General features: G+C 36.8%; 1 protein-coding gene and 1 pseudogene across 3 annotated transcripts in view; one reads left to right on the forward strand and one right to left on the reverse strand.

The window, feature by feature from the left end:
• Positions 1-13,488, reverse strand: part of BBS9 (Bardet-Biedl syndrome 9) — a 448,772-nt gene that overhangs the window by 396,046 nt on the left and 39,238 nt on the right. The gene's annotated exons all lie outside the window — the stretch shown is intronic.
• LOC116630883 lies at positions 9,615-10,183 on the forward strand (annotated as a pseudogene).

Raw genomic sequence — 13,488 nt, forward strand, 5'->3', positions numbered from 1 at the left:
AGGGCTCTGAGGCTGATAAAGGCTATAAAGTAAGCTGATTTTCTATGGCCCAAAAGACCCAGTAGTACTTGAATTACCTATGCCAGAAAAGTGTACTCTATAGAGCCTCTGAAAACCCCCAAAAGAAGAGTCATTGTACAGACACTCAGGTTATCTGTCAACAATTATTCTCCATTCGAGAAACAGCTCCTAGTTCTGCAGGGCCGTGATACAGATAGAACATCTAGTTACAGGACACCAAGTGACTACATGACCGGAGCTGCCCATCATGAAATGGGTTACCCAATCTACTGAGTTACGAAATTGAATATGTGAAACAGCACCTTATCATTAAAGAGAAATGAAATATATGAATAAGAAAAGAAGGCATAAACTGAATAAGTGGCTCAAATCCCATAGTACCTACTCCAGCTGCTTCACTGCCTCTTCCATGACCTCATTTCAATTTCCAGTTCAATTTCCTATGACCAATGAACAGAAGAAGAAAAAAACCCACAGCCTTGGTTTACAGATGCGTCTACATGATACGCTGGCAGCACGGGTAAGCTGTAACATCAGTTTCTCACTCCAAAGTTTCCTTGAAAAACAGTAACAAAGGAAAATCTTCCCAATGAGTTTAATTTTGAGCAATACATCTCGTTGTCACTTTACCGGGAATGTGAGACAGCCTAAGATTCAGATTTACACTGATACATGGGTAATGGCTAATGGGTTGGGATCAAGGAAGTGGAAAGAAAAAGACTGTAATATTGGTAAAAAGGAGGTCCAGAAAGGATCTGTGTGGAAGGATTTCTCATCATGGACATACTTTGTGAAGACATTAAAGATCCTAGTTCCCAGAAAAGCTTCCAGCAAGGAACACAGTCACAGTTCTATTAAATTTGAAGCTGAGAATGCCCCAGTTGGGATTCCACCACAGGCAAAAAAAAGGTTAATGTGCTGACAGAGTCATTTCTCCCTATTACTAAGAGGAAACTGAGTGGCTGTTGTACATGAGGAACAGATAAACATGTCTAAAATCCAAGGGATTCACTGGCCAGCCTCTTAGTATTATTCCTATGTCCAATAACAAATTTAATGAAAAACTATGTTAACCCAATAAATATAGGACACTTAAGGACTCAGATCTTTGGGGTATGAAGGCAAAGAAGCCTGACTAGCCAATGTGCTGAAAAAACATAAGGAGAATAGAAAATAGGTAGTGGAGGAAGAAAGTTTGATTTTCAACTTCAGTGTGCTGACCAGCTACAAAAATGGAAAATGTTACAGCTAAGCATATTTTACATTAATTAGTTCTTCACCATCCCACCCCCTTTCCCACTAGGTTATATGATGAGCACTAGTGATGACTACATTGCAATTCTGGTTTCAGATGGGAAAATGACAAAAATAACACCTTGCAACAAAAGTTGACTGATGAGACTGTGTCTCCCCTGCCTGAATGAAGAGTAAGAGGAAGGGCCCTTCTCCATGGCCCCCGCTCTTAATAAACCCTCAAAATAATACCATTACTTCCTCCTGTCCCTTCAACCCTAGAAGTGGTAAAAGTTGATCCACTCCTGATAATATCTGGATGCTTCATTATTTGTTCCCTTAACTCTGCCTACACCTGTCAATGATCCCTTCACTAAAATCTCTTCATTTAAATCATCCGAGATAAGCTCTATTTCCTGCTGGGATACTGACTGATACCAAAGTACATGTGGAAATTAGAAAAGTAGTATTCTGATTTAGTAAAAATACATAAATAAGGATGATTTTTTTAATTTGTTTTAAATAATCTCTACACCCAACATGGGGCTCAAACTCACAACCCTGAGATTAAGAGTCGCACACTCTACTGACTGAGCCAGCCAGGTGCCTCAGGATGATTAACTTATCATCTTTGTTACATGAAACCTACAGAGCAGGATTTCTCATAGTATGGTATGCTGATCTTCTGTGGTTCCTGTACAAGAATTATCCGGGGTTGTCCATCAAATGATGAATGGATAGATAAAATGTGGTATATATCCATACAGTGGAATTTAAAAAAAACAAAACAAAACAAAACACAGAATTAGCTAGGCTACTTTAAAATGCAGATTCCTAGGCTTCACCCCAAACTTTCCAAATCAGAATTTCCAGAAGTGAGGCCCTAGACACAACACTTTCAGTAAACCTTCCCAGAAAATTCTTTGCACACTAAAATTTAAGAGCCATTGTTCAAAAGCAGTGATTCTCAAAGTGTAGTTCCCCACACCAGCAGCATCAGCATCAGGTAGAAACATGTTAGAAATGTAAATTCTTGGGCCCTACCCCAGTCCTACTGAGTCAGAAACTCTGAGAGTGGGGCCTACAGTCCTGTGTTTCAATAAGCCTTCCGGGTGATTCTAGTGGACACTGAAGTTTGAGAACCACTATGCTAGAGTTTTGTCTTTTCTCTGCACAGCAAACATGTGATTTTTGTCAGCCAGCATCTGTTCCCAAATTCTATGTGATCCAAATAGAACTAACTCAATCCCCACAACCTACCAAAGAGCTAAGAACTTAACCAAGACCTTGCCCGTCATCTTCTGACCTTACTGATGGGCTCATTCCAGTTATGAATTGAGTAAGTCATGGAGATGAAGTACAGCATAGAAAATACAGTTGTAATAGCAAAGTATGGTGACAGATGGGAGCTACACTTGTGGTGAGCAGAGCATAATTATAGTGTTGTTGAATCACTATGTTGTACACCTGAAACTAATGTAACATTGTATATCAACCATACTTCAACTTTTTAAGTAAAAAATTTAAAAATTAGTAAAAATAAACTGGTTTAAAAAAAGCTCTTACAGTAGATCACGGACTAACATAGTATTCATCTCCTTTCCCTAGAGAAACCATATTAGAATGAAAGTAATCCTTGCATCTGCCAAAATTAAGAATACCCCCATTCTCTGAGCAAAACCAATCCTATTGATAGCAATGAAAATGAAACTGTAAGAAACTAAGAGACATAATCCTGTCAAATGTTTACACTCCCCATCTATTCCCCATTAATTATCATGCCAAGTACTCAGATATTACTGGCCTTGCTGCCAACCCTGTGCCTGAGGTGGGATTACTCAACCGTCTGAACATTCACTGGGTCCCAGAGGTGAAACCACTCACTCAACTGTAGGGGCAGACAACCAAGCTTTTTGCCCATGACTTACAGCCAAGCTTCTGTAATCATGACCTGGCAAGCATTCTGACCCCCTTTATTATGATTTCACTCAGGGCAGAAATTAAGAGCCTGTGGAGACAGCCACTCACATTTTCTTTACCTGACTAGTGACTCTGACGCATTATATCAAAAGAGTTAGTATGACTTCCTATTTCAAGATTGTTAATTAAAAACTCTTATGTCCTCTTCTCCTCTCAAAAAAACCACCCCACACAAAAAGGAGTAAAATAAACAGACATAAACTCCTTGAAAGAAATCAAAAGACCTGTGGTAAGCCTAACCACAATCTATGAAGATGAGAAGTGAACAGAGAAGAGGTAAACAATACAAAAGGACACAGCAAGGTCAAATCTAAATGCCTGAAGAATGTATTTATTTACCCCATAAAATTCCAAAAAGACTCAGGAAGTAAAAGCACCAGGTATCAGAGAAAGTGAGGTAAGATGGGATCTGAAGACAAGAGAGTTATTTAAACATCTATGTAAGTAACAGATACACAGACCTTCATAGAAACCAGGAAATATAATCTCTGGAGAAGTTAAACGAAACAAGGGACTCCAGATTAAAGGGACACACAGAGAATAGCATGGGAATGGGGCAAGTAACTGAAAATACATGGTTGAAGAAAAAGTCTATATCCTGGATAGTCAATCCTCTAATTCCCTTCTCCAACCATGGAACTAGGCTCATGATCCCCAGAAAGAAGTTAAAGAAATCCCTAGAGAAAGAAGACCACCTCAGGAGAAAAGACCTACACCTACAGATATTTGAGTCCCCAGGAAAACAGCTAGGTAGTCCCCTAACTGTCCTCAAGAGAAGCCCACCAATTGACAAGCCCTGGCCCCTCACCCCACGGACACAGTTCGGAGAAATGCAAATCATAACCACAATGAGATACCACCACACACTCACTAGGGTTGCTATAATCAAAGAGATGGATAATAACAAGTGCTGACAGGAATGTGGAGAACCTCATCCTTGGGTGGACCCCTAGTGCATCAATGGTAGGAATGAAAATAAGTTTACAACTTCAGAAAAATGTTTGGTGGTTCCTCAAAAGGTTAAGCATAGAGTTACAGCTATTCTATTCCTAGATATATATCCAAGAGAGATGAAAATTTGTATATGAATGTTTGTAACAGCATTATTCACAATAGCCATAAAGTAGAAAATCTAAATACCCATCAAATATGGCTTCTTGGCCTTTTGGCTAAGATCAAGTGTTTAAATGTCCATCAGTTGATGAATAGATAAATATAATGTGGTATATTCATACAACAGAATACTATTCTACATTAAAAATGAATGAAATACTGACATACTACAGTACAGATAAACCTTGAAAACATTATACTAAAGGGCACTTGGGTGGCTCAGTTGTTTAAGTGTCTGCCTTCGGCTCAGGTCATGATCTCAGGGTCCTGGGATTGAGCCCCATGGTCCCTTGCTCTGTAGGGAGTCTGTTTCTCCCTGTCCTTCTGCTGCTCCGCCCCCCCCCCCCCCCCCCCCCTCATGCTCTCGCTTGCTCTCTCTCTCAAATGAATAAATAAAATCTTAAAGCTCTCTCTCTCTCAAATAAATAAATAAAATCTTTTAAAAAAAGAAAGAAAACATTATACTAAGTGAAAGAAAGACATCACAAAAGACTTTATATTGTATGATTCCATTTATGTGAAATGTCCAAGGGTTTTCTCAATTTCCTAAGTGTTGGAAGCCATGAAGGTGTCTTTTATTATGTTAATGAGGTGACTTTTGGACCTCACCTAAGGATAGGGACTGTTGCCAGGAGAACCAACCATATGATTAGAGGGCTGGAACTTTCAATCCTACCACCCCAACCTCTAGGGAGGGGAGGGGGGCAGGAGATTGAACAGATAGCCAACGGCCTGTGATTTAATCAATCATGCCTAGGTAATGAAGCCTCCATAAAAACCCAAAGGACAGGGTTTAGAGAGCTTCTGAGTTGGTGAACACATGAAAATTTGGGGAGAGTGGCATACCTAAACAGGACATGGAAGTTCCTTTCCCCATACCTTGCCCTATGCAACTCTTCCATCTGGCTGTTCTGGAGTTATATCTCTTACTAAAAAACAAAAACAAAAAAATCCAGTAATCTGGTAAGTTGTCTGAGTTCTGTGAACAGCTCTAACAAATTAATTGAACCTAAGGAGGAAGTCATGGGAACCTCTGATTTATAGCTGGTCCATCAGAAGTACACATTAACAACCTAGGCTTGGGACTGCTGTCTGAAGTCTAAGGAGGGGGTCGTGGGAACTTCCAATCTGTATCTGGTGGGTCGGAAGCACAGGTAACAACATGGGCTTAAAACTGGCATCTGAAATGGGGAAATGGTTGGGTGCAGTGGGGGTGGGGAGCAATCCTGTAGAACTGACCCTTTAACCTGTGGGATCTGATGCTATCTCCAGATGGATAGTGTCAGAATTGAATCGAATTATAGAACACCAAGCTGGTGTCTGGAGAATTATTTGGAACTGCATGGGAACCCCACCCCCATCCTTGTTCCACACATTGAAAATTCAGTCTTAGAACCATTTTAATGGTAAGAGGTTTATTTTGGAGTGGAAAAATGTTCTAAAATTGATGTGGTCATGGCTGCACAACTCCGTGAGTATAATAAAAATCATTAAATTGTGTGCTTTAAATAGGTGAATTGTATAAGTGACTTATATATCAATAAAAATGTTTTGAAAGAAAGATTAGATATATAGATAGCCAAGAACAGCCAGCTAGCCAACTGCCCTCTTTCCTTTCCCTCTTCCCACTTGCCATATATATTCAACAAGCAGGTATTTATTGCCCCTCACCCTCAAAACAAAACAGAGAGAGAGAGAGAGAAGGGTTTTATTCTTTAAAGAAATATTGGCCTGTCTGGGAAGAACTACAGTGATTAATACTGGTGCTAGTTCCTGTGAATGTATAGGCCTCCTCTCCTCATTCTGACATTTGGAGGTCCCTATTTTATTTTATTTTTTTATTTTTTTTTTTTTTTTAAAGATTTTATTTATTTATTTGAGAGAGAGAGAATGAGAGAGAACACATGAGAGGGGGGAGGGTCAGAGGCAGAAGCAGACTCCCTGCCGAGCAGGGAGCCCGATGCGGGACTCGATCCAGGGACTCCAGGATCATGACCTGAGCCGAAGGCAGTCGCCCAACCAACTGAGCCACCCAGGCGCCCATGGAGGTCCCTATTTTAAACTAGATCCCCAACCACTCACTTTAAAGCTAGGCTGGCTGGTCAAAAGCCAACCCATTTTCACAGTACTTAATCTATTGATTGATCCTCAAAAAAAAAAAAAAAAAAAAAAACAAAACAAAACAAAAAACTGACAACCAAACACTTGAGGAAGGCCAGAAAGAAGAAAATTACTCCAGAACAAAATGTGATAATTCAAAAAGTAAAAAAAAAATTGGGGAGAAAAAAAAAATCCCATACCTCCAGATAACAAGAAGGTCCCCAGGAACTAGAGGGAATTGACAGATTCAATGGTATGACTGAAAGCCTAGAAAACTTGAGGAATTATAAGGCTATGTAAAGAAATATATGACTTTTTTTTAAGAAATGTATGATTTTTTTTAAAAAGAATCTACTAGAAACATTCTCCTTTGAGTAGCACAGGACATTGTAACCATAAAGAAAGGAAATATGATCCTGGTATATACTACATTGAACAATATTAACATATCTCAAACAAAGTATGTATTAACTTTTAGAATCATCTACAGAGAAGTCACAGAAGATTTAGCTACAACTACAGACCAGTATGTAAATTTTATTAACCTCGACAAAGCAAGAATAAAGGTGAGTTGACAGAAGTTGAGAAACTTAAGGTAGAGAGTAATAATGGTAAAGATAAAATGACTAATGTGCTCGTTTTACAAAATGTGGAATCAAGGAGTTGAAAGCTGATAAAACAAGAAATAGAAGTTTGAGTATCCTTTTTGTAGGTGCAGAAATGAGCAGCAATGGAAATGAGACAGTGATATAACTGGAAGGATAAGAGAAAGAATGTGTCATTAATCAAAACACTTTGTCACTGTGGTACATCAACAGAAAAAAATTAAATATGATGAATTCAAAAATAGTGGGTAATTACATTATTTAGAGATAAGGAGTTAACCATGAGGGGGAAATGATGCCTTCATAAGTTTGTCTGTACTATTTGGCTTTTTATTTTTATCAAATGAACTGCACATGGTTAAAAGTTATTTTGAATGCTTCTGTGATCTTGCAAGGTTTAAAGTAAATAGTCTATTTTTAAATATGTAATAATCTATCTTGCTAACATATTTCTAACATCTCTCACCTAAGCCTAGAAATTTCATCTCTGATTTTCTAACATCCCTACAGTGGGCTGGATATTAAGGGGTGTCATTGAACTCCCCCACCTTCAATGAAAACAGTACGTAAATGTGCATGGTGTGTAATCATTTTTTAGTGGGAGAGAGAAGACAGGAAAATGAGTATGGGATATAATATTTTAAAAGATAGATTACTGAAAAACCAAAAGGTAGAAGACTGATTTCTATACTTCTAGCTCACTTCAATAGCAGTGTGATAAATACAAAGAGCTCAACTATTCTATAATAAGCACTATATAAATCCTAAAACTCTACCATATTAGACTTTAAAAAGCCAGAAAAATATAGCTATTGCCAGTTAATCTCAAAACTGGGGAAAATTTACAAGAAATATGGTTCTGGCATGTTAGAGGTCCCTAATTTTAGTGTCCTCATTAACTGAATAACCTATTAGGCACAACGCCTACTTACCCATATCATTTGTCAAGCTTACATTTATTCAAATATAATTAATACATACTGATTCCCCAACAGATAATCTATTCTACACACTGACATCAAAACAATATGGTTTTTAGGAAGTTGGGCAGGAGAAGCAAAGAAAGAGTAAGGGATGAATGATGGAGCTAATTTCCCAAGTTTCAAAAGAATTTGTCACCATCTTTCAAAAATAAAAGAACCATTGATTGGGTTCCCAAATTATATTATGTGTTGATCAATTCAAGAACAGCCTAATACTGCTGAGAAAACCACAGAATAACAGGATTTTGAATAATCTTTCATTGAAAGGCCAAAGTTAAACATCATATTCCTTAAGAGAACTAGCAACAGTAGACATATTAATAGTGCTAGGCACTGTTTCTAATATATCAGGGCCCACATTAAAACCACTGCTAAAGTCTAGAAATGGTCATAACAAATCTTTCAACCTTACAGCATAAAAGTCACTTGATAATTTCTTTGTCTAACACCTAATAAAACTCATTCTTCCAAAATTGTGGAAAAGCTAAGCACAGTCCTCCCTTATTATAAAGTTTCCTGTTACAAAGTTGCATGGTTTACACATATGTTATACTTTATTATTTTTTTAAAAGCCCTCCTTATAACACCCTCTTTGTTGTAATACTCAACATACTTTGCCTCTAGGCTAGATATATAATGAAAGCAAAATGAATTCAGACAGATTGTTGAGGAAAAAAAGCTAGTTTCATTTTAGTAGTCTTTCTAAAGTCTTTTTTCTTTCCTGTAGCTTTTCATCATCTCAATGTTTTGTTCCCACTGAACATTTTCCTTTTCTTTTTACATATTTCCTTTGGTAAATGAAAGATGATAGATTGTTAAAACCATTTTGTACTACCTTTGAAACGAGAACTTTTAATCTACAATTCCTGCCTTCCAAAACCTTGTACAAATTTCATCTTTAAGACAATGAACTGTATAGGACTTAACCAGCTGCAAAAAGCCATATGAAATCTTAATTTTCCACTCACTTATGTTCATAGTCCCCTAAAATCATGAATATAACTTTCCAAATTAGATTTAGGAATACTTCTCAGTTATTGTTTCCATATTAAATAATACTGTTTTATTTTAGCAAAAATCTAGAAATGCTTTCTTATTCATAAATTTCAATGTAAGGAAATTTGGCATTAAAACCTTGCTTATTTTTAACTTAGGCAGAAATACAGTTCAAATTAATATAATATGGGGGCCTCATTCTGATATACCAAGCTTAATCATTTCTGATATTCTAAATTAGCCAGAAGTGACTTAAATTATGTACTATATGAAATACTGATGGTACAAATTTTATATCTTTAGAAGTTGAAGAGGTAAGTACACACAATACTATTCTTCCACATAAAGCATGCCTACTAATATTAGAACTCTATTCTTGATATTCTTGAGTATCTTAAAATTTATAATAGTGAAAAAAATTGGAAAAAAAAGTTAGCAATATAATTCTTAAATCATCCTACATAACACTTTAATATTTACTGTCCACATAAAGAATTATATAAGAATGTTCACAGCAGTTTTATTCACATTAGTAAAAAAATTGGAAACCACCCAAAAGTACATCAAAAAGAATCTAGGCCATTGTTGTTGTGGTTGGTGCACTGAGCTCCACAGCTCCGAGAGCCGGCTGCATCCCTTCCCCGCCACCGCCATGAAGTGGATGTTCAAGGAGGACCACTTGCTGGAACACAGGTGCGTGGAATCTGCGAAGACCTGAGCGAAATATCCCAACCGGGTTCCAGTGACTGTGGAAAAAGTCTCAGGCTCTCAGATTGTTGACAATGACAAACAGAAGTATCTAGTTCCATCTGACATCAGTGTGGCTCAGTTCATGTGGATCAGGAAAAGGACCCAGCTTCCTTCTGAAAAGGCAATCTTCCTGTTTGAGCGTAAAACAGTCCCACAGTCCAGCCTAACTATGGGACAGCTTTAGGAGAAGGAAGAGATGAAGATGGATTCTTATATGTGGCCTACAGTGGAGAGAACACTTTTGGCTTCTGAGGGCCAACACCGGGCTAGGTGCACCATTCCTGCTTGCGTATCTTGTAAATAGCCAGCCATTTTCAGTTACCAGACTCTACACATAGACCTATTAGTGCACTTGTAACTGGATTTATTTTTTAATATATTAGAAGGTTTTGTTTCCTTAGATTAGTAAATTAACATACAGAGTTTTGTTATGAGTTTCCCTTTTTGTGCACTGTCCTCATGGCTGTACTCTCCAGGGAACTTGTTCTTCTGAAAATCATATTTAATGAAGATATTTCCATATTAAAGCAACGTAGGCAGGGTATTATAATGAAAGGGAGGGAGATGATGCATTTCTTCTGGATTATGTTTGAAGTGTTAAAGATGGCTCAGTGTTAAAAGCACCCAAATTAAATCCTTAGCAATCAGAACACTTGTTTCACTAGATTTTGCCAACTGCCAATCATGTTGGACTGAGCTAATCTGTTCCTCTTTCTGAAACTATTAAGGTAAATAATTAACAATTAAACTTCCTCTTATAAAGGCAAAAAAAACGATAATATACTTAAAGTTTATTGTATATGTTATTGTGTGTGTGTATATACATGTGTGTGTATATACATGTACTACTAATGTACTCTTAAAATAACTTTAACCTGGTAGTAGTCAACAAACATTTGTTTTTCATATTAAACATTAACATATATCTCTACCCTGTGTTTTAGAATTTAAATTTGCAAGCAAGAGTTTCTATGTAGATTGGAAAAGGGTTACTGAATCAACTTAATTCAAGAAATACTGGGGGATGGGAAGGACTGTTCATTTCCCTTGGCAATATGTTTGGTAGATGAATATTTTAAACTGCTGGAACATTTTATGTCACAGTGTCATTTAAATAAAGTAGTTTATGGTAATCATTTTCCTTCTCAATTGAGTAAAATATTTAATAGCTTAGTTATTCCACTGTTAAGAAAGGAACCATGATGAAACATATATATAGGTCAAAAATGGCTGTCAAGTCCTATCAAAACTACCATATTTAACCTTTCTCTCGTCAAAGGCAGTCCTGACCACAGACATTTCCATAACACTTTTCCAGCCTTGGCATTCAGCCACCATGAAAGAAATTATTTTTTTCAAACAACACCAAGAAACTTAAAATATTCTTTTTAGCCTTTCTCCTCTTAGCCACAGTAGGCAAAGAGGCATTTAACCACCAAACTTCTATAGTATATATAGAGAAGGAATCAGAATTCACCTTTCAGGAAAAGTAACAACTTTAAATGATCACGTAAAAAATGAATTTGCAGACTACAGGGAACCCTCTTTATAACCTTCCTCCAGGAACTAAAGATTTTATACAATATAATATACAGGAAGACGCTGTTTGAAAGTAACATTGTTTTATGGGTCTTGGACCAGAGATTTTATAAATGAATACCATATATATGAGAAAACCCAGCACAGGATGAGAATCAATCCTATTATCCCCTTGATCTTCCGACTTCTCACTATGGATCCATAAAGGATCTTAAAAACAAATGAGGGAAGTTCTCCAATATTATAAAATACCTAGCCTTTAATGCCAAGGCAAGGAACAGGAGCCAGCCCACCATAGGGATCCTTTTCTAACATTATTCTCTAACATTTCAACCGTATCTGTTAGAAAATAAAGGCCATATGGTTCACTGGTGAGACAAGGGTTATCAAAACATTATCTGTTGATTCCCTATAAGGAAAATAGCATTAATCTTTTATTAGTACTAATAGCCCCACACAGAAAAGCAAGACTGTGTTCTGGCTGTTCATTCACCCCAGCTGAGCATATCAGTTCACTCTCTGGATGACTATCAAAGAATCCAGACGGCTTTGGGAAGCACAGCCTCTCAGCAACCACATGTGGCCACTAACACATCTCCTTGGCAGACAAGAAAAAAGCCTCAGTTTAGACAATTAGAAGTTATTTGAAGGCTGAGGATCTGATTATCGATGGTTGCCTCAAGATGAGGCAAAAGATGACTTACTTATTCTTCAGTTCACTGTTTTCTTTGGCGGGCTTTTTATTCCAAAGAATGCATGAATTTTTATTTATGTGACAATATAATCCCATACAAGCTTATAGAAATCATTTTATGATTTGAAAAATATTCCACCATGCTCATATAAATTATTAGTAAAATCTGTTCACCTTCTTTACTGACAATTATATTCCAAACATACTGAACCTTTTATATATAGCATTTTCTCTCCACTTCGGTCACAAATTTGGGACTACTGTGCTGTCAGACCTTTATAATCCATACCATGCCCACATTATGCCTACATTCTAACTTTCAACTTTCCTTGATAAAAATTCTACTTTCTTGAAGTTTCATTTGTTGAAAAAAATCAAAGTAAAATAAAAGAACTGTAAGAGTTCAAGGAAAATGAGCTCTCACAGACACAGAAAGAAGAGAGATAAAAGGGTTAATGAGAAGAAATGTCTTTTATACTAAATATCAGAGAATTTAAATAATTTTTGAAAACTAAAACCTTTTTGACTTGTGAATATTATCACAAGTACTCAGTAATTTTGAATATCACATTTTATGCAAAAAACATTAATAATAAAAGGATGAATAATAGAAACAAAACTCCAAATCATTGAAAAAGCTCATTATTTCTACTGGTAAGCTTGACTTGCATAAATGCTGCCTCACTGGTATATGGGGAAATAATGTGAGTAAAGGTAAGCCCAGAGGCCCAAGTAATCACCTCCACATTTACCACTATGGTAACTACTATATCCCATGCACTATAGTACTTGGTCAACATGCGTTTGTGAAGGAAGAAAACAAAACTCAGAAGTTGGCTAGAATGAGTCCACTGGGCTAACATTTGTTTCCAAAAAATAACCTTGAAAGCCTGATGTGTATAACATCAGCTCTGTACAACCACATGGCAATTTTGGTTCATTCACCCAACAAATACTATGTGCCAAGGACTGTGCAAGACATTAGATACGTGGTGAACAGAAGACATGGTCTCTGCCCTCACTAAGCTTACAGAAAGGCCTCCCTCTCCTTCTTGAAGAGTTCACATAGACCCTCTCTTTAACTAGCAAGAATATGAACTAAACAAAACAAGCACCAATGACAGGGTGATATGGAAGGCTGCAAAACGAAAACAAAATGAGAACTAAACAAAACCCAGCAATATATACACATACATGAAATACAACATTATAATAATTGAGAAACAATTTGTTATCAAGTGAGATACAGTTGTAGTGTCATCTACCAAATCTCAAATAATCAGTGGATGATCCATACAATATGAACAAGATGTAAAAGGAACAGACCTAAAATGACTCTCAGAGACTATTTCATATAGGGCAATCTCAAATTTCATTGAGCAAAAATCATTTACAAGTGATAGTCCAAGTATATAGACTGAAAAGGGAACCTGAAACAGCAAAGTAGCAAAAACAAGCAGAAGGCACTGATGAC

The sequence above is a fragment of the Phoca vitulina genome, unplaced genomic scaffold (assembly GCF_004348235.1).
Source record: "Phoca vitulina isolate PV1807 unplaced genomic scaffold, GSC_HSeal_1.0 scaffold4, whole genome shotgun sequence".
Lineage (NCBI taxonomy): Eukaryota > Metazoa > Chordata > Mammalia > Carnivora > Phocidae > Phoca > Phoca vitulina.